General features: G+C 44.8%; 24 non-coding genes across 24 annotated transcripts; all 24 read left to right on the top strand.

Moving 5' to 3' along the window:
- The first annotated feature begins 379 nt into the window (after positions 1-379).
- On the top strand, positions 380-453 carry trnai-aau (transfer RNA isoleucine (anticodon AAU)). Its single transcript has one exon. It is a non-coding gene; the product is annotated as a tRNA-Ile (tRNA).
- Positions 454-796: 343 nt separating this feature from the next.
- trnar-ucg (transfer RNA arginine (anticodon UCG)) lies at positions 797-869 on the top strand. Its single transcript has one exon. It is a non-coding gene; the product is annotated as a tRNA-Arg (tRNA).
- A 668-nt stretch (positions 870-1,537) lies between these two features.
- Positions 1,538-1,611, top strand: trnai-aau (transfer RNA isoleucine (anticodon AAU)). Its single transcript has one exon. It is a non-coding gene; the product is annotated as a tRNA-Ile (tRNA).
- Positions 1,612-2,108: 497 nt separating this feature from the next.
- trnai-aau (transfer RNA isoleucine (anticodon AAU)) lies at positions 2,109-2,182 on the top strand. The gene has a single exon. It is a non-coding gene; the product is annotated as a tRNA-Ile (tRNA).
- A 343-nt stretch (positions 2,183-2,525) lies between these two features.
- On the top strand, positions 2,526-2,598 carry trnar-ucg (transfer RNA arginine (anticodon UCG)). Its single transcript has one exon. It is a non-coding gene; the product is annotated as a tRNA-Arg (tRNA).
- Positions 2,599-4,241: 1,643 nt separating this feature from the next.
- Positions 4,242-4,314, top strand: trnar-ucg (transfer RNA arginine (anticodon UCG)). The gene has a single exon. It is a non-coding gene; the product is annotated as a tRNA-Arg (tRNA).
- Positions 4,315-4,980: 666 nt separating this feature from the next.
- Positions 4,981-5,054, top strand: trnai-aau (transfer RNA isoleucine (anticodon AAU)). The gene has a single exon. It is a non-coding gene; the product is annotated as a tRNA-Ile (tRNA).
- Positions 5,055-5,546: 492 nt separating this feature from the next.
- trnai-aau (transfer RNA isoleucine (anticodon AAU)) lies at positions 5,547-5,620 on the top strand. The gene has a single exon. It is a non-coding gene; the product is annotated as a tRNA-Ile (tRNA).
- Positions 5,621-5,962: 342 nt separating this feature from the next.
- Positions 5,963-6,035, top strand: trnar-ucg (transfer RNA arginine (anticodon UCG)). Its single transcript has one exon. It is a non-coding gene; the product is annotated as a tRNA-Arg (tRNA).
- Positions 6,036-6,698: 663 nt separating this feature from the next.
- trnai-aau (transfer RNA isoleucine (anticodon AAU)) lies at positions 6,699-6,772 on the top strand. Its single transcript has one exon. It is a non-coding gene; the product is annotated as a tRNA-Ile (tRNA).
- Positions 6,773-7,682: 910 nt separating this feature from the next.
- Positions 7,683-7,755, top strand: trnar-ucg (transfer RNA arginine (anticodon UCG)). Its single transcript has one exon. It is a non-coding gene; the product is annotated as a tRNA-Arg (tRNA).
- A 1,643-nt stretch (positions 7,756-9,398) lies between these two features.
- On the top strand, positions 9,399-9,471 carry trnar-ucg (transfer RNA arginine (anticodon UCG)). Its single transcript has one exon. It is a non-coding gene; the product is annotated as a tRNA-Arg (tRNA).
- Positions 9,472-10,708: 1,237 nt separating this feature from the next.
- trnai-aau (transfer RNA isoleucine (anticodon AAU)) lies at positions 10,709-10,782 on the top strand. Its single transcript has one exon. It is a non-coding gene; the product is annotated as a tRNA-Ile (tRNA).
- Positions 10,783-11,121: 339 nt separating this feature from the next.
- On the top strand, positions 11,122-11,194 carry trnar-ucg (transfer RNA arginine (anticodon UCG)). The gene has a single exon. It is a non-coding gene; the product is annotated as a tRNA-Arg (tRNA).
- A 2,389-nt stretch (positions 11,195-13,583) lies between these two features.
- trnai-aau (transfer RNA isoleucine (anticodon AAU)) lies at positions 13,584-13,657 on the top strand. The gene has a single exon. It is a non-coding gene; the product is annotated as a tRNA-Ile (tRNA).
- A 908-nt stretch (positions 13,658-14,565) lies between these two features.
- trnar-ucg (transfer RNA arginine (anticodon UCG)) lies at positions 14,566-14,638 on the top strand. The gene has a single exon. It is a non-coding gene; the product is annotated as a tRNA-Arg (tRNA).
- A 1,230-nt stretch (positions 14,639-15,868) lies between these two features.
- On the top strand, positions 15,869-15,942 carry trnai-aau (transfer RNA isoleucine (anticodon AAU)). Its single transcript has one exon. It is a non-coding gene; the product is annotated as a tRNA-Ile (tRNA).
- A 341-nt stretch (positions 15,943-16,283) lies between these two features.
- Positions 16,284-16,356, top strand: trnar-ucg (transfer RNA arginine (anticodon UCG)). The gene has a single exon. It is a non-coding gene; the product is annotated as a tRNA-Arg (tRNA).
- Positions 16,357-17,018: 662 nt separating this feature from the next.
- Positions 17,019-17,091, top strand: trnai-aau (transfer RNA isoleucine (anticodon AAU)). The gene has a single exon. It is a non-coding gene; the product is annotated as a tRNA-Ile (tRNA).
- A 492-nt stretch (positions 17,092-17,583) lies between these two features.
- trnai-aau (transfer RNA isoleucine (anticodon AAU)) lies at positions 17,584-17,657 on the top strand. The gene has a single exon. It is a non-coding gene; the product is annotated as a tRNA-Ile (tRNA).
- A 1,076-nt stretch (positions 17,658-18,733) lies between these two features.
- Positions 18,734-18,806, top strand: trnai-aau (transfer RNA isoleucine (anticodon AAU)). Its single transcript has one exon. It is a non-coding gene; the product is annotated as a tRNA-Ile (tRNA).
- Positions 18,807-19,294: 488 nt separating this feature from the next.
- trnai-aau (transfer RNA isoleucine (anticodon AAU)) lies at positions 19,295-19,368 on the top strand. The gene has a single exon. It is a non-coding gene; the product is annotated as a tRNA-Ile (tRNA).
- A 334-nt stretch (positions 19,369-19,702) lies between these two features.
- On the top strand, positions 19,703-19,775 carry trnar-ucg (transfer RNA arginine (anticodon UCG)). The gene has a single exon. It is a non-coding gene; the product is annotated as a tRNA-Arg (tRNA).
- A 655-nt stretch (positions 19,776-20,430) lies between these two features.
- Positions 20,431-20,503, top strand: trnai-aau (transfer RNA isoleucine (anticodon AAU)). Its single transcript has one exon. It is a non-coding gene; the product is annotated as a tRNA-Ile (tRNA).
- The last annotated feature ends 1,420 nt before the right edge of the window (positions 20,504-21,923 follow it).

Below are 21,923 nucleotides of genomic sequence, written 5' to 3'. Positions count from 1 at the left end.
GACAGCAAACCACAAAATTCACTGACACATGACACGTTACTAAACACATTACATGCTTAGCTAGTATCTCCAAATCACTTTTCCAGCTACTTTCTGGATAAATCACTCATTTCCAAAGTCTCACACAGCATACTGCATCAAAAAGTGCTGCTTTATATCCTCACCTATCAACCCTAACATTAGAAGACGCACACCAGGTATTGTTTTGTGGCAAATTTCTTCTTAAAGCATTTTTTGTAAGTCAACAGAGGACTTTTTTACACACTATGTTGAAGTAATTCTTGTACACACACATTTCTCTTGTGTGCTTAACAGTTCTTCCACCCTCTTTTTTGGTATATTAGTCAAAAAAAAAAGGTTGGTTTAGGCACAAGTTGTAGGCCGGTTAGCTCAGCTGGTCAGAGCGTGGTGCTAATAACGCCAAAGTCATGGGTTCAATCCCCATACTGGCCATTCCAGCAGCCATCCAAGGTGCTGTCTCATGATAGAGTGTGGATTTTGTTTGGTGGGATCCAAGAAAAAAAACCTCTGCCAACTTCCAGGTGACAGATCGGGCCATGTAAGCTTTATGACCTCCATTGGCAGATGATACTCTGGCTCAGTGGGTGGATCCACTGTGCATGTGTCAGGTAGGACTACGTTTTGTAAGAGCATGATACATGGGAGAAATGCTGTGACATGCACTTATTTCAAGCAACAATCAAGCAATATCCACCAGCCACCTGACCAACCCAACACCAGCAGTTGGCTCAAACAGACTCCAACGAACGTTCGTGAAAAGTATGGGCATCTGTCAGACCACGTGGCCTAACGGAGAAGGCGTCTGACTTCGGATCAGAAGATTGAGGGTTCGAGTCCCTTCGTGGTTGCTTGTGAGTCCTTGGGGAGCAGGGACGCTTTCCCAGTTTGTTCACGGCAGGCCAACCTAGGATGCTTTATGTCATCCAAAATTGCTACGCTGTTGTCAATTTCATGTCCTTCAACAGAGACTCTACGAGTTCTCAAACGAGGCTCGAATGGCCAGCTTGGGGACTGAAGCCATGAACTTGGCCTTATCAGTGCCAGGCTCGAGTCATCTTGGCTTAGAAGCAACCATAGAAAGTCAATAACGTTCCATGACCTCAAGCGACACGGGTGAAAAAATCCCAACTTGGAAGCATGCTGTTGGTGGAACTCCACCTGGAAAAGATCCAGTGTGCTCTGTTTCACTCCCCGTTGAAGGTATGTGTTGGAGTTTGTTCAAAACACAGCCATGCCACTATTCTTGAAGCATTTTCATTAGGAAACAGTGCTTTCGACTGTTTTCATATTTTAGTCTACTAAAGTATGACTTTGTTAGTTTCTCCAGCCACACTGTTCATCAGCTGAACTGCATAGGTGGCTTCTGATCAGTGGGAGCTTCCAAGAGTTGGCTTTCATTGGTACAGCTTGAAGTAATTTCTTGTAAACACACATTTCTCTTGTGTGCTTAACAGTTCTTCCACCCTCTTTTTTGGTATATTAGTCAACAAAAGGGTCGGTTCACGCATACGTTGTAGGCCGGTTAGCTCAGCTGGTCAGAGCGTGGTGCTAATAACGCCAAAGTCATGGGTTCAATCCCCATACTGGCCATTCCAGCAGCCTTCCAAGGTGCTGTCTCATGATAGACTGTGGATTTTGTTTGGTGGGATCCAAGAAAAAAAACCTCTGCCAGCTTCCAGGTGAGTGATGTACGCAACTACAAATGACAGCAAACCACAAAATTCACTGACACATGACACGTTACTAAACACATTACATGCTTAGCTAGTATCTCCAAATCACTTTTCCAGCTACTTTCTGGATAAATCACTCATTTCCAAAGTCTCACACAGCATACTGCATCAAAAAGTGCTGCTTTATATCCTCACCTATCAACCCTAACATTAGAAGACGCACACCAGGTATTGTTTTGTGGCAAATTTCTTCTTAAAGCATTTTTTGTAAGTCAACAGAGGACTTTTTTTTACACACTATGTTGAAGTAATTTCTTGTACACACACATTTCTCTTGTGTGCTTAACAGTTCTTCCACCCTCTTTTTTGGTATATTAGTCAAAAAAAAAAGGGTTGGTTTAGGCACAAGTTGTAGGCCGGTTAGCTCAGCTGGTCAGAGCGTGGTGCTAATAACGCCAAAGTCATGGGTTCAATCCCCATACTGGCCATTCCAGCAGCCATCCAAGGTGCTGTCTCATGATAGAGTGTGGATTTTGTTTGGTGGGATCCAAGAAAAAAAACCTCTGCCAACTTCCAGGTGACAGATCGGGCCATGTAAGCTTTATGACCTCCATTGGCAGATGATACTCTGGCTCAGTGGGTGGATCCACTGTGCATGTGTCAGGTAGGACTACGTTTTGTAAGAGCATGATACATGGGAGAAATGCTGTGACATGCACTTATTTCAAGCAACAATCAAGCAATATCCACCAGCCACCTGACCAACCCAACACCAGCAGTTGGCTCAAACAGACTCCAACGAACGTTCGTGAAAAGTATGGGCATCTGTCAGACCACGTGGCCTAACGGAGAAGGCGTCTGACTTCGGATCAGAAGATTGAGGGTTCGAGTCCCTTCGTGGTTGCTTGTGAGTCCTTGGGGAGCAGGGACGCTTTCCCAGTTTGTTCACGGCAGGCCAACCTAGGATGCTTTATGTCATCCAAAATTGCTACGCTGTTGTCAATTTCATGTCCTTCAACAGAGACTCTACGAGTTCTCAAACGAGGCTCGAATGGCCAGCTTGGGACTGAAGCCATGAACTTGGCCTTATCAGTGCCAGGCTCGAGTCATCTTGGCTTAGAAGCAACCATAGAAAGTCAATAACGTTCCATGACCTCAAGCGACACGGGTGAAAAAATCCCAACTTGGAAGCATGCTGTTGGTGGAACTCCACCTGGAAAAGATCCAGTGTGCTCTGTTTCACTCCCCGTTGAAGGTATGTGTTGGAGTTTGTTCAAAACACAGCCATGCCACTATTCTTGAAGCATTTTCATTAGGAAACAGTGCTTTCGACTGTTTTCATATTTTAGTCTACTAAAGTATGACTTTGTTAGTTTCTCCAGCCACACTGTTCATCAGCTGAACTGCATAGGTGGCTTCTGATCAGTGGGAGCTTCCAAGAGTTGGCTTTCATTGGTACAGCTTGAAGTAATTTCTTGTAAACACACATTTCTCTTGTGTGCTTAACAGTTCTTCCACCCTCTTTTTGGTATATTAGTCAACAAAAGGGTCGGTTCACGCATACGTTGTAGGCCGGTTAGCTCAGCTGGTCAGAGCGTGGTGCTAATAACGCCAAAGTCATGGGTCAATCCCCATACTGGCCATTCCAGCAGCCTTCCAAGGTGCTGTCTCATGATAGACTGTGGATTTTGTTTGGTGGGATCCAAGAAAAAAAACCTCTGCCAGCTTCCAGGTGAGTGATGTACGCAACTACAAATGACAGCAAACCACAAAATTCACTGACACATGACACGTTACTAAACACATACATGCTTAGCTAGTATCTCCAAATCACTTTCCAGCTACTTCTGGATAAATCACTCATTTCCAAAGTCTCACACAGCATACTGCATCAAAAAGTGCTGCTTTATATCCTCACCTATCAACCCTAACATTAGAAACGCACACCAGGTATTGTTTTGTGGCAAATTTCTTCTTAAAGCATTTTTTGTAAGTCAACAGAGGACTTTTTTTTACACACTATGTTGAAGTAATTTCTTGTACACACACATTTCTCTTGTGTGCTTAACATTCTTCCACCCTCTTTTTTGGTATATTAGTCAAAAAAAAAGGGTTGGTTTAGGCACAAGTTGTAGCCGGTTAGCTCAGCTGGTCAGAGCGTGGTGCTAATAACGCCAAAGTCATGGGTTCAATCCCATACTGGCCATTCCAGCAGCCATCCAAGGTGCTGTCTCATGATAGAGTGTGGATTTTGTTTGGTGGGATCCAAGAAAAAAAACCTCTGCCAACTTCCAGTGACAGATCGGGCCATGTAAGCTTTATGACCTCCATTGGCAGATGATACTCTGGCTCAGTGGGTGGATCCACTGTGCATGTGTCAGGTAGGACTACGTTTTGTAAGAGCATGATACATGGGAGAAATGCTGTGACATGCACTTATTTCAAGCAACAATCAAGCAATATCCACCAGCCACCTGACCAACCCAACACCAGCAGTTGGCTCAAACAGACCCAACGAACGTTCGTGAAAAGTATGGGCATCTGTCAGACCACGTGGCCTAACGGAGAAGGCGTCTGACTTCGGATCAGAAGATTGAGGGTTCGAGTCCCTTCGTGGTGCTTGTGAGTCCTTGGGGGCAGGGACGCTTTCCCAGTTTGTTCACGGCAGGCCAACCTAGGATGCTTTATGTCATCCAAAATTGCTACGCTGTTGTCAATTTCATGTCCTTCAACAGAGACTCTACGAGTTCTCAAACGAGGCTCGAATGGCCAGCTTGGGGACTGAAGCCATGAACTTGGCCTTATCAGTGCCAGGCTCGAGTCATCTTGGCTTAGAAGCAACCATAGAAAGTCAATAACGTTCCATGACCTCAAGCGACACGGGTGAAAAAATCCCAACTTGGAAGCATGCTGTTGGTGGAACTCCACCTGGAAAAGATCCAGTGTGCTCTGTTTCACTCCCCGTTGAAGGTTCATGTGTTGGAGTTGTTCAAAACACAGCCATGCCACTATTCTTGAAGCATTTTCATTAGGAAACAGTGCTTTCGACTGTTTTCATATTTTAGTCTACTAAAGTATGACTTTGTTAGTTTCTCCAGCCACACTGTTCATCAGCTGAACTGCATAGGTGGCTTCTGATCAGTGGGAGCTTCCAAGAGTTGGCTTTCATTGGTACAGCTTGAAGTAATTTCTTGTAAACACACATTTCTCTTGTGTGCTTAACAGTTCTTCCACCCTCTTTTTGGTATATTAGTCAACAAAAGGGTCGGTTCACGCATACGTTGTAGGCCGGTTAGCTCAGCTGGTCAGAGCGTGGTGCTAATAACGCCAAAGTCATGGGTTCAATCCCCATACTGGCCATTCCAGCAGCCTTCCAAGGTGCTGTCTCATGATAGACTGTGGATTTTGTTTGGTGGGATCCAAGAAAAAAACCTCTGCCAGCTTCATGTGAGTGATGTACGCAACTACAAATGACAGCAAACCACAAAATTCACTGACACATGACACGTTACTAAACACATTACATGCTTAGCTAGTATCTCCAAATCACTTTTCCAGCTACTTTCTGGATAAATCACTCATTTCCAAAGTCTCACACAGCATACTGCATCAAAAAGTGCTGCTTTATATCCTCACTATCAACCCTAACATTAGAAGACGCACACCAGGTATTGTTTTGTGGCAAATTTCTTCTTAAAGCATTTTTTGTAAGTCAACAGAGGACTTTTTTTTACACACTATGTTGAAGTAATTTCTTGTACACACACATTTCTCTGTGTGCTTAACAGTTCTTCCACCCTCTTTTTTGGTATATTAGTCAAAAAAAAAAGGGTTGTTTAGGCACAAGTTGTAGGCCGGTTAGCTCAGCTGGTCAGAGCGTGGTGCTAATAACGCCAAAGTCATGGGTTCAATCCCCATACTGGCCATTCCAGCAGCCATCCAAGGTGCTGTCTCATGATAGAGTGTGGATTTTGTTTGGTGGGATCCAAGAAAAAAACCTCTGCCAACTTCCAGGTGACAGATCGGGCCATGTAAGCTTTATGACCTCCATTGGCAGATGATACTCTGGCTCAGTGGGTGGATCCACTGTGCATGTGTCAGGTAGGACTACGTTTTGTAAGAGCATGATACATGGGAGAAATGCTGTGACATGCACTATTTCCAAGCAACAATCAAGCAATATCCACCAGCCACCTGACCAACCCAACACCAGCAGTTGGCTCAAACAGACTCCAACGAACGTTCGTGAAAAGTATGGGCATCTGTCAGACCACGTGGCCTAACGGAGAAGGCGTCTGACTTCGGATCAGAAGATTGAGGGTTCGAGTCCCTTCGTGGTTGCTTGTGAGTCCTTGGGGAGCAGGGACGCTTTCCCAGTTTGTTCACGGCAGGCCAACCTAGGATGCTTTATGTCATCCAAAATTGCTACGCTGTTGTCAATTTCATGTCCTTCAACAGAGACTCTACGAGTTCTCAAACGAGGCTCGAATGGCCAGCTTGGGGACTGAAGCCATGAACTTGGCCTTATCAGTGCCAGGCTCGAGTCATCTTGGCTTAGAAGCAACCATAGAAAGTCAATAACGTCCATGACCTCAAGCGACACGGGTGAAAAAATCCCAACTTGGAAGCATGCTGTTGGTGGAACTCCACCTGGAAAAGATCCAGTGTGCTCTGTTTCACTCCCGTTGAAGGTATGTGTTGGAGTTTGTTCAAAACACAGCCATGCCACTATTCTTGAAGCATTTCATTAGGAACAGTGCTTTCGACTGTTTTCATATTTTAGTCTACTAAAGTATGACTTTGTTAGTTTCTCCAGCCACACTGTTCATCAGCTGAACTGCATAGGTGGCTTCTGATCAGTGGGAGCTTCCAAGAGTTGGCTTTCATTGGTACAGCTTGAAGTAATTTCTTGTAAACACACATTTCTCTTGTGTGCTTAACAGTTCTTCCACCCTCTTTTTGGTATATTAGTCAACAAAAGGGTCGGTTCACGCATACGTTGTAGGCCGGTTAGCTCAGCTGGTCAGAGCGTGGTGCTAATAACGCCAAAGTCATGGGTTCAATCCCCATACTGGCCATTCCAGCAGCCTTCCAAGGTGCTGTCTCATGATAGACTGTGGATTTGTTTGGTGGGATCCAAGAAAAAAACCTCTGCCAGCTTCCAGGTGAGTGATGTACGCAACTACAAATGACAGCAAACCACAAAATTCACTGACACATGACACGTTACTAAACACATTACATGCTTAGCTAGTATCTCCAAATCACTTTTCCAGCTACTTTCTGGATAAATCACTCATTTCCAAAGTCTCACACAGCATACTGCATCAAAAAGTGCTGCTTTATATCCTCACCTATCAACCCTAACATTAGAAGACGCACACCAGGTATTGTTTTGTGGCAAATTTCTTCTTAAAGCATTTTTTGTAAGTCAACAGAGGACTTTTTTTTACACACTATGTTGAAGTAATTTCTTGTACACACACATTTCTCTTGTGTGCTTAACAGTTCTTCCACCCTCTTTTTTGGTATATTAGTCAAAAAAAAAAAGGGTGGTTTAGGCACAAGTTGTAGGCCGGTTAGCTCAGCTGGTCAGAGCGTGGTGCTAATAACGCCAAAGTCATGGTTCAATCCCCATACTGGCCATTCCAGCAGCCATCCAAGGTGCTGTCTCATGATAGAGTGTGGATTTTGTTTGGTGGGATCCAAGAAAAAAAACCTCTGCAACTTCCAGGTGACAGATCGGGCCATGTAAGCTTTATGACCTCCATTGGCAGATGATACTCTGGCTCAGTGGGTGGATCCACTGTGCATGTGTCAGGTAGGACTACGTTTGTAAGAGCATGATACATGGGAGAAATGCTGTGACATGCACTTATTTCAAGCAACCATCAAGCAATATCCACCAGCCACCTGACCAACCCAACACCAGCAGTTGGCTCAAACAGACTCCAACGAACGTTCGTTGAAAAGTATGGGCATCTGTCAGACCACGTGGCCTAACGGAGAAGGCGTCTGACTTCGGATCAGAAGATTGAGGGTTCGAGTCCCTTCGTGGTTGCTTGTGAGTCCTTGGGGGCAGGGACGCTTTCCCAGTTTGTTCACGGCAGGCCAACCTAGGATGCTTTATGTCATCCAAAATTGCTACGCTGTTGTCAATTTCATGTCCTTCAACAGAGACTCTACGAGTTCTCAAACGAGGCTCGAATGGCCAGCTTGGGGACTGAAGCCATGAACTTGGCCTTATCAGTGCCAGGCTCGAGTCATCTTGGCTTAGAAGCAACCATAGAAAGTCAATAACGTTCCATGACCTCAAGCGACACGGGTGAAAAAATCCCAACTTGGAAGCATGCTGTTGGTGGAACTCCACCTGGAAAAGATCCAGTGTGCTCTGTTTCACTCCCCGTTGAAGGTATGTGTTGGAGTTTGTTCAAAACACAGCCATGCCACTATTCTTGAAGCATTTTCATTAGGAACAGTGCTTTCGACTGTTTTCATATTTTAGTCTACTAAAGTATGACTTTGTTAGTTTCTCCAGCCACACTGTTCATCAGCTGAACTGCATAGGTGGCTTCTGATCAGTGGGAGCTTCCAAGAGTTGGCTTTCATTGGTACAGCTTGAAGTAATTTCTTGTAAACACACATTTCTCTTGTGTGCTTAACAGTTCTTCCACCCTCTTTTTGGTATATTAGTCAACAAAAGGGTCGGTTCACGCATACGTTGTAGGCCGGTTAGCTCAGCTGGTCAGAGCGTGGTGCTAATAACGCCAAAGTCATGGGTTCAATCCCATACTGGCCATTCCAGCAGCCTTCCAAGGTGCTGTCTCATGATAGACTGTGGATTTTGTTTGGTGGGATCCAAGAAAAAAACCTCTGCCAGCTTCCAGGTGAGTGATGTACGCAACTACAAATGACAGCAAACCACAAAATTCACTGACACATGACACGTTACTAAACACATTACATGCTTAGCTAGTATCTCCAAATCACTTTTCCAGCTACTTTCTGGATAAATCACTCATTTCCAAAGTCTCACACAGCATACTGCATCAAAAAGTGCTGCTTTATATCCTCACCTATCAACCCTAACATTAGAAGACGCACACCAGGTATTGTTTTGTGGCAAATTTCTTCTTAAAGCATTTTTGTAAGTCAACAGAGGACTTTTTTTTACACACTATGTTGAAGTAATTTCTTGTACACACACATTTCTCTGTGTGCTTAACAGTTCTTCCACCCTCTTTTTGGTATATTAGTCAAAAAAAAAGGGTTGGTTTAGGCACAAGTTGTAGGCCGGTTAGCTCAGCTGGTCAGAGCGTGGTGCTAATAACGCCAAAGTCATGGGTTCAATCCCATACTGGCCATTCCAGCAGCCATCCAAGGTGCTGTCTCATGATAGAGTGTGGGTTTTGTTTGGTGGGATCCAAGAAAAAACCTCTGCCAACTTCCAGGTGACAGATCGGGCCATGTAAGCTTTATGACCTCCATTGGCAGATGATACTCTGGCTCAGTGGTGGATCCACTGTGCATGTGGCAGGTAGGACTACGTTTTGTAAGAGCATGATACATGGGAGAAATGCTGTGACATGCACTTATTTCAAGCAACAATCAAGCAATATCCACCAGCCACCTGACCAACCCAACACCAGCAGTTGGCTCAAACAGACTCCAACGAACGTTCGTGAAAAGTATGGGCATCTGTCAGACCACGTGGCCTAACGGAGAAGGCGTCTGACTTCGGATCAGAAGATTGAGGGTTCGAGTCCCTTCGTGGTTGCTTGTGAGTCCTTGGGGAGCAGGGACGCTTTCCCAGTTTGTTCACGGCAGGCCAACCTAGGATGCTTTATGTCATCCAAAATTGCTACGCTGTTGTCAATTTCATGTCCTTCAACAGAGACTCTACGAGTTCTCAAACGAGGCTCGAATGGCCAGCTTGGGGACTGAAGCCATGAACTTGGCCTTATCAGTGCCAGGCTCGAGTCATCTTGGCTTAGAAGCAACCATAGAAAGTCAATAACGTTCCATGACCTCAAGCGACACGGGTGAAAAAATCCCAACTTGGAAGCATGCTGTTGGTGGAACTCCACCTGGAAAAGATCCAGTGTGCTCTGTTTCACTCCCCGTTGAAGGTATGTGTTGGAGTTTGTTCAAAACACAGCCATGCCACTATTCTTGAAGCATTTTCATTAGGAAACAGTGCTTTCGACTGTTTTCATATTTTAGTCTACTAAAGTATGACTTTGTTAGTTTCTCCAGCCACACTGTTCATCAGCTGAACTGCATAGGTGGCTTCTGATCAGTGGGAGCTTCCAAGAGTTGGCTTTCATGGTATGCAGCTTGAAGTAATTTCTTGTAAACACACATTTCTCTTGTGTGCTTAACAGTTCTTCCACCCTCTTTTTTGGTATATTAGTCAACAAAAGGGTCGGTTCACGCATACGTTGTAGGCCGGTTAGCTCAGCTGGTCAGAGCGTGGTGCTAATAACGCCAAAGTCATGGGTTCATCCCCATACTGGCCATTCCAGCAGCCTTCCAAGGTGCTGTCTCATGATAGACTGTGGATTTTGTTTGGTGGGATCCAAGAAAAAAAACCTCTGCCAGCTTCCAGGTGAGTGATGTACGCAACTACAAATGACAGCAAACCACAAAATTCACTGACACATGACACGTTACTAAACACATTACATGCTTAGCTAGTATCTCCAAATCACTTTCCAGCTACTTTCTGGATAAATCACTCATTTCCAAAGTCTCACACAGCATACTGCATCAAAAGTGCTGCTTTATATCCTCACCTATCAACCCTAACATTAGAAGACGCACACCAGGTATTGTTTTGTGGCAAATTTCTTCTTAAAGCATTTTTTGTAAGTCAACAGAGGACTTTTTTTTACACACTATGTTGAAGTAATTTCTTGTACACACACATTTCTCTTGTGTGCTTAACAGTTCTTCCACCCTCTTTTTTGGTATATTAGTCAAAAAAAAAAGGGTTGGTTTAGGCACAAGTTGTAGGCCGGTTAGCTCAGCTGGTCAGAGCGTGGTGCTAATAACGCCAAAGTCATGGGTTCAATCCCCATACTGGCCATTCCAGCAGCCATCCAAGGTGCTGTCTCATGATAGAGTGTGGGTTTGTTTGGTGGGATCCAAGAAAAAAACCTCTGCCAACTTCCAGGTGACAGATCGGGCCATGTAAGCTTTATGACCTCCATTGGCAGATGATACTCTGGCTCAGTGGGTGGATCCACTGTGCATGTGCAGGTAGGACTACGTTTTGTAAGAGCATGATACATGGGAGAAATGCTGTGACATGCACTTATTTCAAGCAACAATCAAGCAATATCCACCAGCCACCTGACCAACCCAACACCAGCAGTTGCTCAAACAGACTCCAACGAACGTTCGTGAAAAGTATGGGCATCTGTCAGACCACGTGGCCTAACGGAGAAGGCGTCTGACTTCGGATCAGAAGATTGAGGGTTCGAGTCCCTTCGTGGTTGCTTGTGAGTCCTTGGGAGCAGGGACGCTTCCCAGTTTGTTCACGGCAGGCCAACCTAGGATGCTTTATGTCATCCAAAATTGCTACGCTGTTGTCAATTCATTGTCCTTCAACAGAGACTCTACGAGTTCTCAACGAGGCTCGAATGGCCAGCTTGGGACTGAAGCCATGAACTTGGCCTTATCAGTGCCAGGCTCGAGTCATCTTGGCTTAGAAGCAACCATAGAAAGTCAATAACGTTCCATGACCTCAAGCGACACGGGTGAAAAAATCCCAACTTGGAAGCATGCTGTTGGTGGAACTCCACCTGGAAAAGATCCAGTGTGCTCTGTTTCACTCCCCGTTGAAGGTATGTGTTGGAGTTTGTTCAAAACACAGCCATGCCACTATCTTGAAGCATTTTCATTAGGAAACAGTGCTTTCGACTGTTTTCATATTTTAGTCTACTAAAGTATGACTTTGTTAGTTTCTCCAGCCACACTGTTCATCAGCTGAACTGCATAGGTGGCTTCTGATCAGTGGGAGCTTCCAAGAGTTGGCTTTCATTGGTACAGCTTGAAGTAATTTCTTGTAAACACACATTTCTCTTGTGTGCTTAACAGTTCTTCCACCCTCTTTTTTGGTATATTAGTCAACAAAAGGGTCGGTTCACGCATACGTTGTAGGCCGGTTAGCTCAGCTGGTCAGAGCGTGGTGCTAATAACGCCAAAGTCATGGGTTCAATCCCATACTGGCCATTCCAGCAGCCTTCCAAGGTGCTGTCTCATGATAGACTGTGGATTTTGTTTGGTGGGATCCAAGAAAAAAAACCTCTGCCAGCTTCCAGGTGAGTGATGTACGCAACTACAAATGACAGCAAACCACAAAATTCACTGACACATGACACGTTACTAAACACATTACATGCTTAGCTAGTATCTCCAATCAATCACTTTCCAGCTACTTTCTGGATAAATCACTCATTTCCAAAGTCTCACACAGCATACTGCATCAAAAAGTGCTGCTTTATATCCTCACCTATCAACCCTAACATTAGAAGACGCACACCAGGTATTGTTTTGTGGCAAATTTCTTCTTAAAGCATTTTTTGTAAGTCAACAGAGGACTTTTTTTTACACACTATGTTGAAGTAATTTCTTGTACACCACACATTTCTCTTGTGTGCTTAACAGTTCTTCCACCCTCTTTTTTGGTATATTAGTCAAAAAAAAAAGGGTTGGTTTAGGCACAAGTTGTAGGCCGGTTAGCTCAGCTGGTCAGAGCGTGGTGCTAATAACGCCAAAGTCATGGGTTCAATCCCCATACTGGCATTCCAGCAGCCATCCAAGGTGCTGTCTCATGATAGAGTGTGGATTTGTTTGGTGGGATCCAAGAAAAAAAACCTCTGCCAACTTCCAGGTGACAGATCGGGCCATGTAAGCTTTATGACCTCCATTGGCAGATGATACTCTGGCTCAGTGGGTGGATCCACTGTGCATGTGGCAGGTAGGACTACGTTTTGTAAGAGCATGATACATGGGAGAAATGCTGTGACATGCACTTATTTCAAGCAACAATCAAGCAATATCCACCAGCCACCTGACCAACCCAACACCAGCAGTTGGCTCAAACAGACTCCAACGAACGTTCGTGAAAAGTATGGGCATCTGTCAGACCACGTGGCCTAACGGAGAAGGCGTCTGACTTCGGATCAGAAGATTGAGGGTTCGAGTCCTTCGTGGTTGCTTGTGAGTCCTTGGGGAGCAGGGACGCTTTCCCAGTTTGTTCACGGCAGGCCAACCTAGGATGCTTTATGTCATCCAAAATTGCTACGCTGTTGTCAATTTCATGTCCTTCAACAGAGACTCTACGAGTTCTCAAACGAGGCTCGAATGGCCAGCTTGGGACTGAAGCCATGAACTTGGCCTTATCAGTGCCAGGCTCGAGTCATCTTGGTTAGAAGCAACCATAGAAAGTCAATAACGTTCCATGACCTCAAGCGACACGGCGTTGAAAAATCCCAACTTGGAAGCATGCTGTTGGTGGAGCTCCACCTGGAAAAGATCCAGTGTGCTCTGTTTCACTCCCCGTTGAAGGTATGTGTTGGAGTTTGTTCAAAACACGCCATGCCACTATTCTTGAAGCATTTTCATTAGGAAACAGTGCTTTCGACTGTTTTCATATTTTAGTCTACTAAAGTATGACTTTGTTAGTTTCTCCAGCCACACTGTTCATCAGCTGAACTGCATAGGTGGCTTCTGATCAGTGGGAGCTTCCAAGAGTTGGCTTTCATTGGTACAGCTTGAAGTAATTTCTTGTAAACACACATTTCTCTTGTGTGCTTAACAGTTCTTCCACCCTCTTTTTTGGTATATTAGTCAACAAAAGGGTCGGTTCACGCATACGTTGTAGGCCGGTTAGCTCAGCTGGTCAGAGCGTGGTGCTAATAACGCCAAAGTCATGGGTTCAATCCCCATACTGGCCATTCCAGCAGCCTTCCAAGGTGCTGTCTCATGATAGACTGTGGATTTTGTTTGGTGGGATCCAAGAAAAAAACCTCTGCCAGCTTCCAGGTGAGTGATGTACGCAACTACAAATGACAGCAAACCACAAAATTCACTGACACATGACACGTTACTAAACACATTACATGCTTAGCTAGTATCTCCAAATCACTTTTCCAGCTACTTTCTGGATAAATCACTCATTTCCAAAGTCTCACACAGCATACTGCATCAAAAAGTGCTGCTTTATATCCTCACCTATCAACCCTAACATTAGAAGACGCACACCAGGTATTGTTTTGTGGCAAATTTCTTCTTAAAGCATTTTTTGTAAGTCAACAGAGGACTTTTTTTTACACACTATGTTGAAGTAATTTCTTGTACACACACATTTCTCTTGTGTGCTTAACAGTTCTTCCACCCTCTTTTTTGGTATATTAGTCAAAAAAAAGGGTTGGTTTAGGCACAAGTTGTAGGCCGGTTAGCTCAGCTGGTCAGAGCGTGGTGCTAATAACGCCAAAGTCATGGGTTCAATCCCATACTGGCCATTCCAGCAGCCATCCAAGGTGCTGTCTCATGATAGAGTGTGGATTTTGTTTGGTGGGATCCAAGAAAAAAACCTCTGCCAACTTCCAGGTGACAGATCGGGCCATGTAAGCTTTATGACCTCCATTGGCAGATGATACTCTGGCTCAGTGGGTGGATCCACTGTGCATGTGCAGGTAGGACTACGTTTTGTAAGAGCATGATACATGGGAGAAATGCTGTGACATGCACTTATTTCAAGCAACAATCAAGCAATATCCACCAGCCACCTGACCAACCCAACACCAGCAGTTGGCTCAAACAGACTCCAACGAACGTTCGTGAAAAGTATGGGCATCTGTCAGACCACGTGGCCTAACGGAGAAGGCGTCTGACTTCGGATCAGAAGATTGAGGGTTCGAGTCCCTTCGTGGTTGCTTGTGAGTCCTTGGGGAGCAGGGACGCTTTCCCAGTTTGTTCACGGCAGGCCAACCTAGGATGCTTTATGTCATCCAAAATTGCTACGCTGTTGTCAATTTCATGTCCTTCAACAGAGACTCTACGAGTTCTCAAACGAGGCTCGAATGGCCAGCTTGGGGACTGAAGCCATGAACTTGGCCTTATCAGTGCCAGGCTCGAGTCATCTTGGCTTAGAAGCAACCATAGAAAGTCAATAACGTTCCATGACCTCAAGCGACACGGGTGAAAAAATCCCAACTTGGAAGCATGCTGTTGGTGGAACTCACCTGGAAAAGATCCAGTGTGCTCTGTTTCACTCCCCGTTGAAGGTATGTGTTGGAGTTTGTTCAAAACACAGCCATGCACTATTCTTGAAGCATTTTCATTAGGAAACAGTGCTTTCGACTGTTTTCATATTTTAGTCTACTAAAGTATGACTTTGTTAGTTTCTCCAGCCACACTGTTCATCAGCTGAACTGCATAGGTGGCTTCTGATCAGTGGGAGCTTCCAAGAGTTGGCTTTCATTGGTACAGCTTGAAGTAATTTCTTGTAAACACACATTTCTCTTGTGTGCTTAACAGTTCTTCACCCTCTTTTTTGGTATATTAGTCAACAAAAGGGTCGGTTCACGCATACGTTGTAGGCCGGTTAGCTCAGCTGGTCAGAGCGTGGTGCTAATAACGCCAAAGTCATGGGTTCAATCCCATACTGGCCATTCCAGCAGCCTTCCAAGGTGCTGTCTCATGATAGACTGTGGATTTTGTTTGGTGGGATCCAAGAAAAAACCTCTGCCAGCTTCCAGGTGAGTGATGTACGCAACTACAAATGACAGCAAACCAAAAATTCACTGACACATGACACGTTACTAAACACATTACATGCTTAGCTAGTATCTCCAAATCACTTTTCCAGCTACTTTCTGGATAAATCACTCATTTCCAAAGTCTCACACAGCATACTGCATCAAAAAGTGCTGCTTTATATCCTCACCTATCAACCCTAACATTAGAAGACGCACACCAGGTATTGTTTTGTGGCAAATTTCTTCTTAAAGCATTTTTTGTAAGTCAACAGAGGACTTTTTTTACACACTATGTTGAAGTAATTTCTTGTACACACACATTTCTCTTGTGTGCTTAACAGTTCTTCCACCCTCTTTTTTGGTATATTAGTCAAAAAAAAAGGGTTGGTTTAGGCACAAGTTGTAGGCCGGTTAGCTCAGCTGGTCAGAGCGTGGTGCTAATAACGCCAAAGTCATGGGTTCAATCCCCATACTGGCCATTCCAGCAGCCATCCAAGGTGCTGTCTCATGATAGAGTGTGGGTTTGTTTGGTGGGATCCAAGAAAAAAAACCTCTGCCAACTTCCAGGTGACAGATCGGGCCATGTAAGCTTTATGACCTCCATTGGCAGATGATACTCTGGCTCAGTGGGTGGATCCACTGTGCATGTGCAGGTAGGACTACGTTTTGTAAGAGCATGATACATGGGAGAAATGCTGTGACATGCACTTATTTCAAGCAACAATCAAGCAATATCCACCAGCCACCTGACCAACCCAACACCAGCAGTTGGCTCAAACAGACTCCAACGAACGTTCGTGAAAAGTATGGGCATCTGTCAGACCACGTGGCCTAACGGAGAAGGCGTCTGACTTCGGATCAGAAGATTGAGGGTTCGAGTCCCTTCGTGGTTGCTTGTGAGTCCTTGGGGAGCAGGGACGCTTTCCCAGTTTGTTCACGGCAGGCCAACCTAGGATGCTTTATGTCATCCAAAATTGCTACGCTGTTGTCAATTTCATGTCCTTCAACAGAGACTCTACGAGTTCTCAAACGAGGCTCGAATGGCCAGCTTGGGGACTGAAGCCATGAACTTGGCCTTATCAGTGCCAGGCTCGAGTCATCTTGGCTTAGAAGCAACCATAGAAAGTCAATAACGTTCCATGACCTCAAGCGACACGGGTGAAAAAATCCCAACTTGGAAGCATGCTGTTGGTGGAACTCCACCTGGAAAAGATCCAGTGTGCTCTGTTTCACTCCCGTTGAAGGTATGTGTTGGAGTTTGTTCAAAACACAGCCATGCCACTATTCTTGAAGCATTTTTAGGAAACAGTGCTTTCGACTGTTTTCATATTTTAGTCTACTAAAGTATGACTTTGTTAGTTTCTCCAGCCACACTGTTCATCAGCTGAACTGCATAGGTGGCTTCTGATCAGTGGGAGCTTCCAAGAGTTGGCTTTCATTGGTACAGCTTGAAGTAATTTCTTGTAAACACATTTCTCTTGTGTGCTTAACAGTTCTTCCACCCTCTTTTTTGGTATATTAGTCAACAAAAGGGTCGGTTCACGCATACGTTGTAGGCCGGTTAGCTCAGCTGGTCAGAGCGTGGTGCTAATAACGCCAAAGTCATGGGTTCAATCCCATACTGGCCATTCCAGCAGCCTTCCAAGGTGCTGTCTCATGATAGACTGTGGATTTTGTTTGGTGGGATCCAAGAAAAAAAACCTCTGCAGCTTCCAGGTGAGTGATGTACGCAACTACAAATGACAGCAAACCACAAAATTCACTGACACATGACACGTTACTAACACATTACATGCTTAGCTAGTATCTCCAAATCACTTTTCCAGCTACTTTCTGGATAAATCACTCATTTCCAAAGTCTCACACAGCATACTGCATCAAAAAGTGCTGCTTTATATCCTCACCTATCAACCCTAACATTAGAAGACGCACACCAGGTATTGTTTTGTGGCAAATTTCTTCTTAAAGCATTTTTTGTAAGTCAACAGAGGACTTTTTTTTACACACTATGTTGAAGTAATTTCTTGTACACACACATTTCTTGTGTGCTTAACAGTTCTTCCACCCTCTTTTTTGGTATATTAGTCAAAAAAAAAGGGTTGGTTTAGGCACAAGTTGTAGGCCGGTTAGCTCAGCTGGTCAGAGCGTGGTGCTAATAACGCCAAAGTCATGGGTTCAATCCCCATACTGGCCATTCCAGCAGCCATCCAAGGTGCTGTCTCATGATAGAGTGTGGGTTTTGTTTGGTGGGATCCAAGAAAAAAACCTCTGCCAACTTCCAGGTGACAGATCGGGCCATGTAAGCTTTATGACCTCCATTGGCAGATGATACTCTGGCTCAGTGGGTGGATCCACTGTGCATGTGCAGGTAGGACTACGTTTTGTAAGAGCATGATACATGGGAGAAATGCTGTGACATGCACTTATTTCAAGCAACAATCAAGCAATATCCACCACCACCTGACCAACCCAACACCAGCAGTTGGCTCAAACAGACTCCAACGAACGTTCGTGAAAAGTATGGGCATCTGTCAGACCACGTGGCTAACGGAGAAGGCGTCTGACTTCGGATCAGAAGATTGAGGGTTCGAGTCCTTCGTGGTTGCTTGTGAGTCCTTGGGGAGCAGGGACGCTTTCCCAGTTTGTTCACGGCAGGCCAACCTAGGATGCTTTATGTCATCCAAAATTGCTACGCTGTTGTCAATTTCATGTCCTTCAACAGAGACTCTACGAGTTCTCAAACGAGGCTCGAATGGCCAGCTTGGGGACTGAAGCCATGAACTTGGCCTTATCAGTGCCAGGCTCGAGTCATCTTGGCTTAGAAGCAACCATAGAAAGTCAATAACGTTCCATGACCTCAAGCGACACGGGTGAAAAAATCCCAACTTGGAAGCATGCTGTTGGTGGAACTCCACCTGGAAAAGATCCAGTGTGCTCTGTTTCACTCCCCGTTGAAGGTATGTGTTGGAGTTTGTTCAAAACAGCCATGCCACTATTCTTGAAGCATTTTCATTAGGAAACAGTGCTTTCGACTGTTTTCATATTTTAGTCTACTAAAGTATGACTTTGTTAGTTTCTCCAGCCACACTGTTCATCAGCTGAACTGCATAGGTGGCTTCTGATCAGTGGGAGCTTCCAAGAGTTGGCTTTCATTGGTACAGCTTGAAGTAATTTCTTGTAAACACACATTTCTCTTGTGTGCTTAACAGTTCTTCCACCCTTTTTTTGGTATATTAGTCAACAAAAGGGTCGGTTCACGCATACGTTGTAGGCCGGTTAGCTCAGCTGGTCAGAGCGTGGTGCTAATAACGCCAAAGTCATGGGTTCAATCCCATACTGGCCATTCCAGCAGCCTTCCAAGGTGCTGTCTCATGATAGACTGTGGATTTTGTTTGGTGGGATCCAAGAAAAAAACCTCTGCAGCTTCCAGGTGAGTGATGTACGCAACTACAAATGACAGCAAACCACAAAATTCACTGACACATGACACGTTACTAAACACATTACATGCTTAGCTAGTATCTCCAAATCACTTTTCCAGCTACTTTCTGGATAAATCACTCATTTCCAAAGTCTCACACAGTACTGCATCAAAAAATGCTGCTTTATATCCTCACCTATCACCTAACATTAGAAGACGCACACCAGGTATTGTTTTGTGGCAAATTTCTTCTTAAAGCATTTTTGTAAGTCAACAGAGGACTTTTTTTTACACACTATGTTGAAGTAATTTCTTGTACACACACATTTCTCTTGTGTGCTTAACAGTTCTTCCACCCTCTTTTTTGGTATATTAGTCAAAAAAAAAGGGTTGGTTTAGGCAAAGTTGTAGGCCGGTTAGCTCAGCTGGTCAGAGCGTGGTGCTAATAACGCCAAAGTCATGGGTTCAATCCCCATACTGGCCATTCCAGCAGCCATCCAAGGTGCTGTCATGATAGAGTGTGGATTTGTTTGGTGTGGATCCAAGAAAAAAACCTCTGCCAACTTCCAGGTGACAGATCGGGCCATGTAAGCTTATGCCTCCATTGGCAGATGATACTCTGGCTCAGTGGTGGATCCACTGTGCATGTGGCAGGTAGGACTACGTTTTGTAGAGCATGATACATGGGAGAAATGCTGTGACATGCACTTATTTTCAAGCAACAATCAAGCAATATCCACAGCCACCTGACCAACCCCACCAGCAGTTGGCTCAAACAGACTCCAACGAACGTTCGTGAAAAGTATGGGCATCTGTCAGACCACGTGGCCTAACGGAGAAGGCGTCTGACTTCGGATCAGAAGATTGAGGGTTCGAGTCCCTTCGTGGTTGCTTGTGAGTCCTTGGGAGCAGGGACGCTTTCAGTTTGTTCACGGCAGGCCAACCTAGGATGCTTTATGTCATCCAAAATTGCTACGCTGTTGTCAATTTCATGTCCTTCAACAGAGACTCTACGAGTTCTCAAACGAGGCTCGAATGGCCAGCTTGGGGGACTAAGCCATGAACTTGGCTTATCAGTGCCAGGCTCGAGTCATCTTGGCTAGAAGCAACCATAGAAAGTCAATAACGTTCCATGACCTCAAGCGACACGGGTGAAAAAATCCCAACTTGGAAGCATGCTGTGGTGGACTCCACCTGGAAAAGATCCAGTGTGCTCTGTTTCACTCCCCGTTGAAGGTATGTGTGGAGTTTGTTCAAAACACAGCCATGCCACTATTCTTGAAGCATTTTCATTAGGAAACAGTGCTTTCGACTGTTTTCATATTTTAGTCTACTAAAGTATGACTTTGTTAGTTTCTCCAGCCACACTGTTCATCAGCTGAACTGCATAGGTGGCTTCTGATCAGTGGGAGCTTCCAAGAGTTGGCTTTCATTGGTACAGCTTGAAGTAATTTCTTGTAAACACACTTTCTCTTGTGTGCTTAACAGTTCTTCCACCCTTTTTTGGTATATTAGTCAAAAAGGGTCGGTTCACGCATACGTTGTAGGCCGGTTAGCTCAGCTGGTCAGAGCGTGGTGCTAATAACGCCAAAGTCATGGGTTCAATCCCATACTGGCCATTCCAGCAGCCTTCCAAGGTGCTGTCTCATGATAGACTGTGGATTTTGTTTGGTGGGATCCAAGAAAAAAACCTCTGCCAGCTTCCAGGTGAGTGATGTACGCAACTACAAATGACAGCAAACCACAAAATTCACTGACACATGACACGTTACTAAACACATTACATGCTTAGCTAGTATCTCCAATCACTTTCCAGCTACTTTCTGGATAAATCACTCATTTCCAAAGTCTACACAGCATACTGCAAAAAGTGCTGCTTTATATCCTCAGCTATCAACCCTACATTAGAAGACGCACACCAGGTATTGTTTTGTGGCAAATTTCTTCTTAAAGCATTTTTTGTAAGTCAACAGAGGACTTTTTTTACACTATGTTGAAGTAATTTCTTGTACACACACATTCTCTTGTGTGCTTAACAGTTTTCCACCCTCTTTTTGGTATATTAGTCAAAAAAAAAAGGGTTGGTTTAGGCACAAGTTGTAGGCCGGTTAGCTCAGGGTGCGTGGTGCTAATAACGCCAAAGTCATGGTTCAATCCCATACTGGCCATTCCAGCAGCCATCCAAGGTGCTGTCTCATGATAGTGTGTGGATTTTGTTTGGTGGATCCAAGAAAAAAACCTCTGCCAACTTCCAGGTGACAGATCGGGCCATGTAAGCTTTTGACCTCCATTGGCAGATATACTCTGGCTCAGTGGGTGGATCCACTGTGCATGTGGCAGGTAGGACTACGTTTTGTAAGAGCATGATATGGGAGAAATGCTGTGACATGCACTTATTTCAAGCACAATCAAGCATATCCCGCACCTGACCAACCACACCAGCAGTTGGCTCAAACAGACTCCAACGAACGTTCGTGAAAGTGGCATCTGTCAGACCCGTGGCCTACGGAGAAGGCGTCTGACTTCGGATCAAGATTGAGGGTTCGAGTCCTTCGTGGTGTGCTTGTGAGTCCTTGGGGAGCAGGGACGCTTTCCCAGTTTGTTCACGGCAGGCCAACCTAGGATGCTTTATGTCATCCAAAATTGCTACGCTGTTGTCAATTTCATGTCTTCAACAGAGACTCTACGAGTCTCAAACGAGGCTCGATGGCCAGCTTGGGGACTGAAGCCATGAACTTGGCCTTATCAGTGCCAGGCTCGAGTCATCTTGGCTTAGAAGCAACCATAGAAATCAATAACGTTCCATGACCTCAAGCGACACGGGTGAAAAAATCCCAACTTGGAAGCATGCTGTTGGTGGAAGCTCACCTGGAAAAGATCCAGTGTGCTCTGTTTCACTCCCGTTGAAGGTATGTGTTGGAGTTTGTTCAAAACACAGCCATGCCACTATTCTTGAAGCATTTCATTAGGAAACAGTGCTTTCGACTGTTTTCATTTTAGTCTACTAAAGTATGACTTTGTTAGTTTCTCCAGCCACAC

This window comes from Oreochromis niloticus, unplaced genomic scaffold (genome assembly GCF_001858045.2).
Source record: "Oreochromis niloticus isolate F11D_XX unplaced genomic scaffold, O_niloticus_UMD_NMBU tig00000045_pilon, whole genome shotgun sequence".
Lineage (NCBI taxonomy): Eukaryota > Metazoa > Chordata > Actinopteri > Cichliformes > Cichlidae > Oreochromis > Oreochromis niloticus.
Note: the sequence above shows the minus strand (reverse complement) of the source record. Positions and strands in the feature narration are given on the sequence as shown.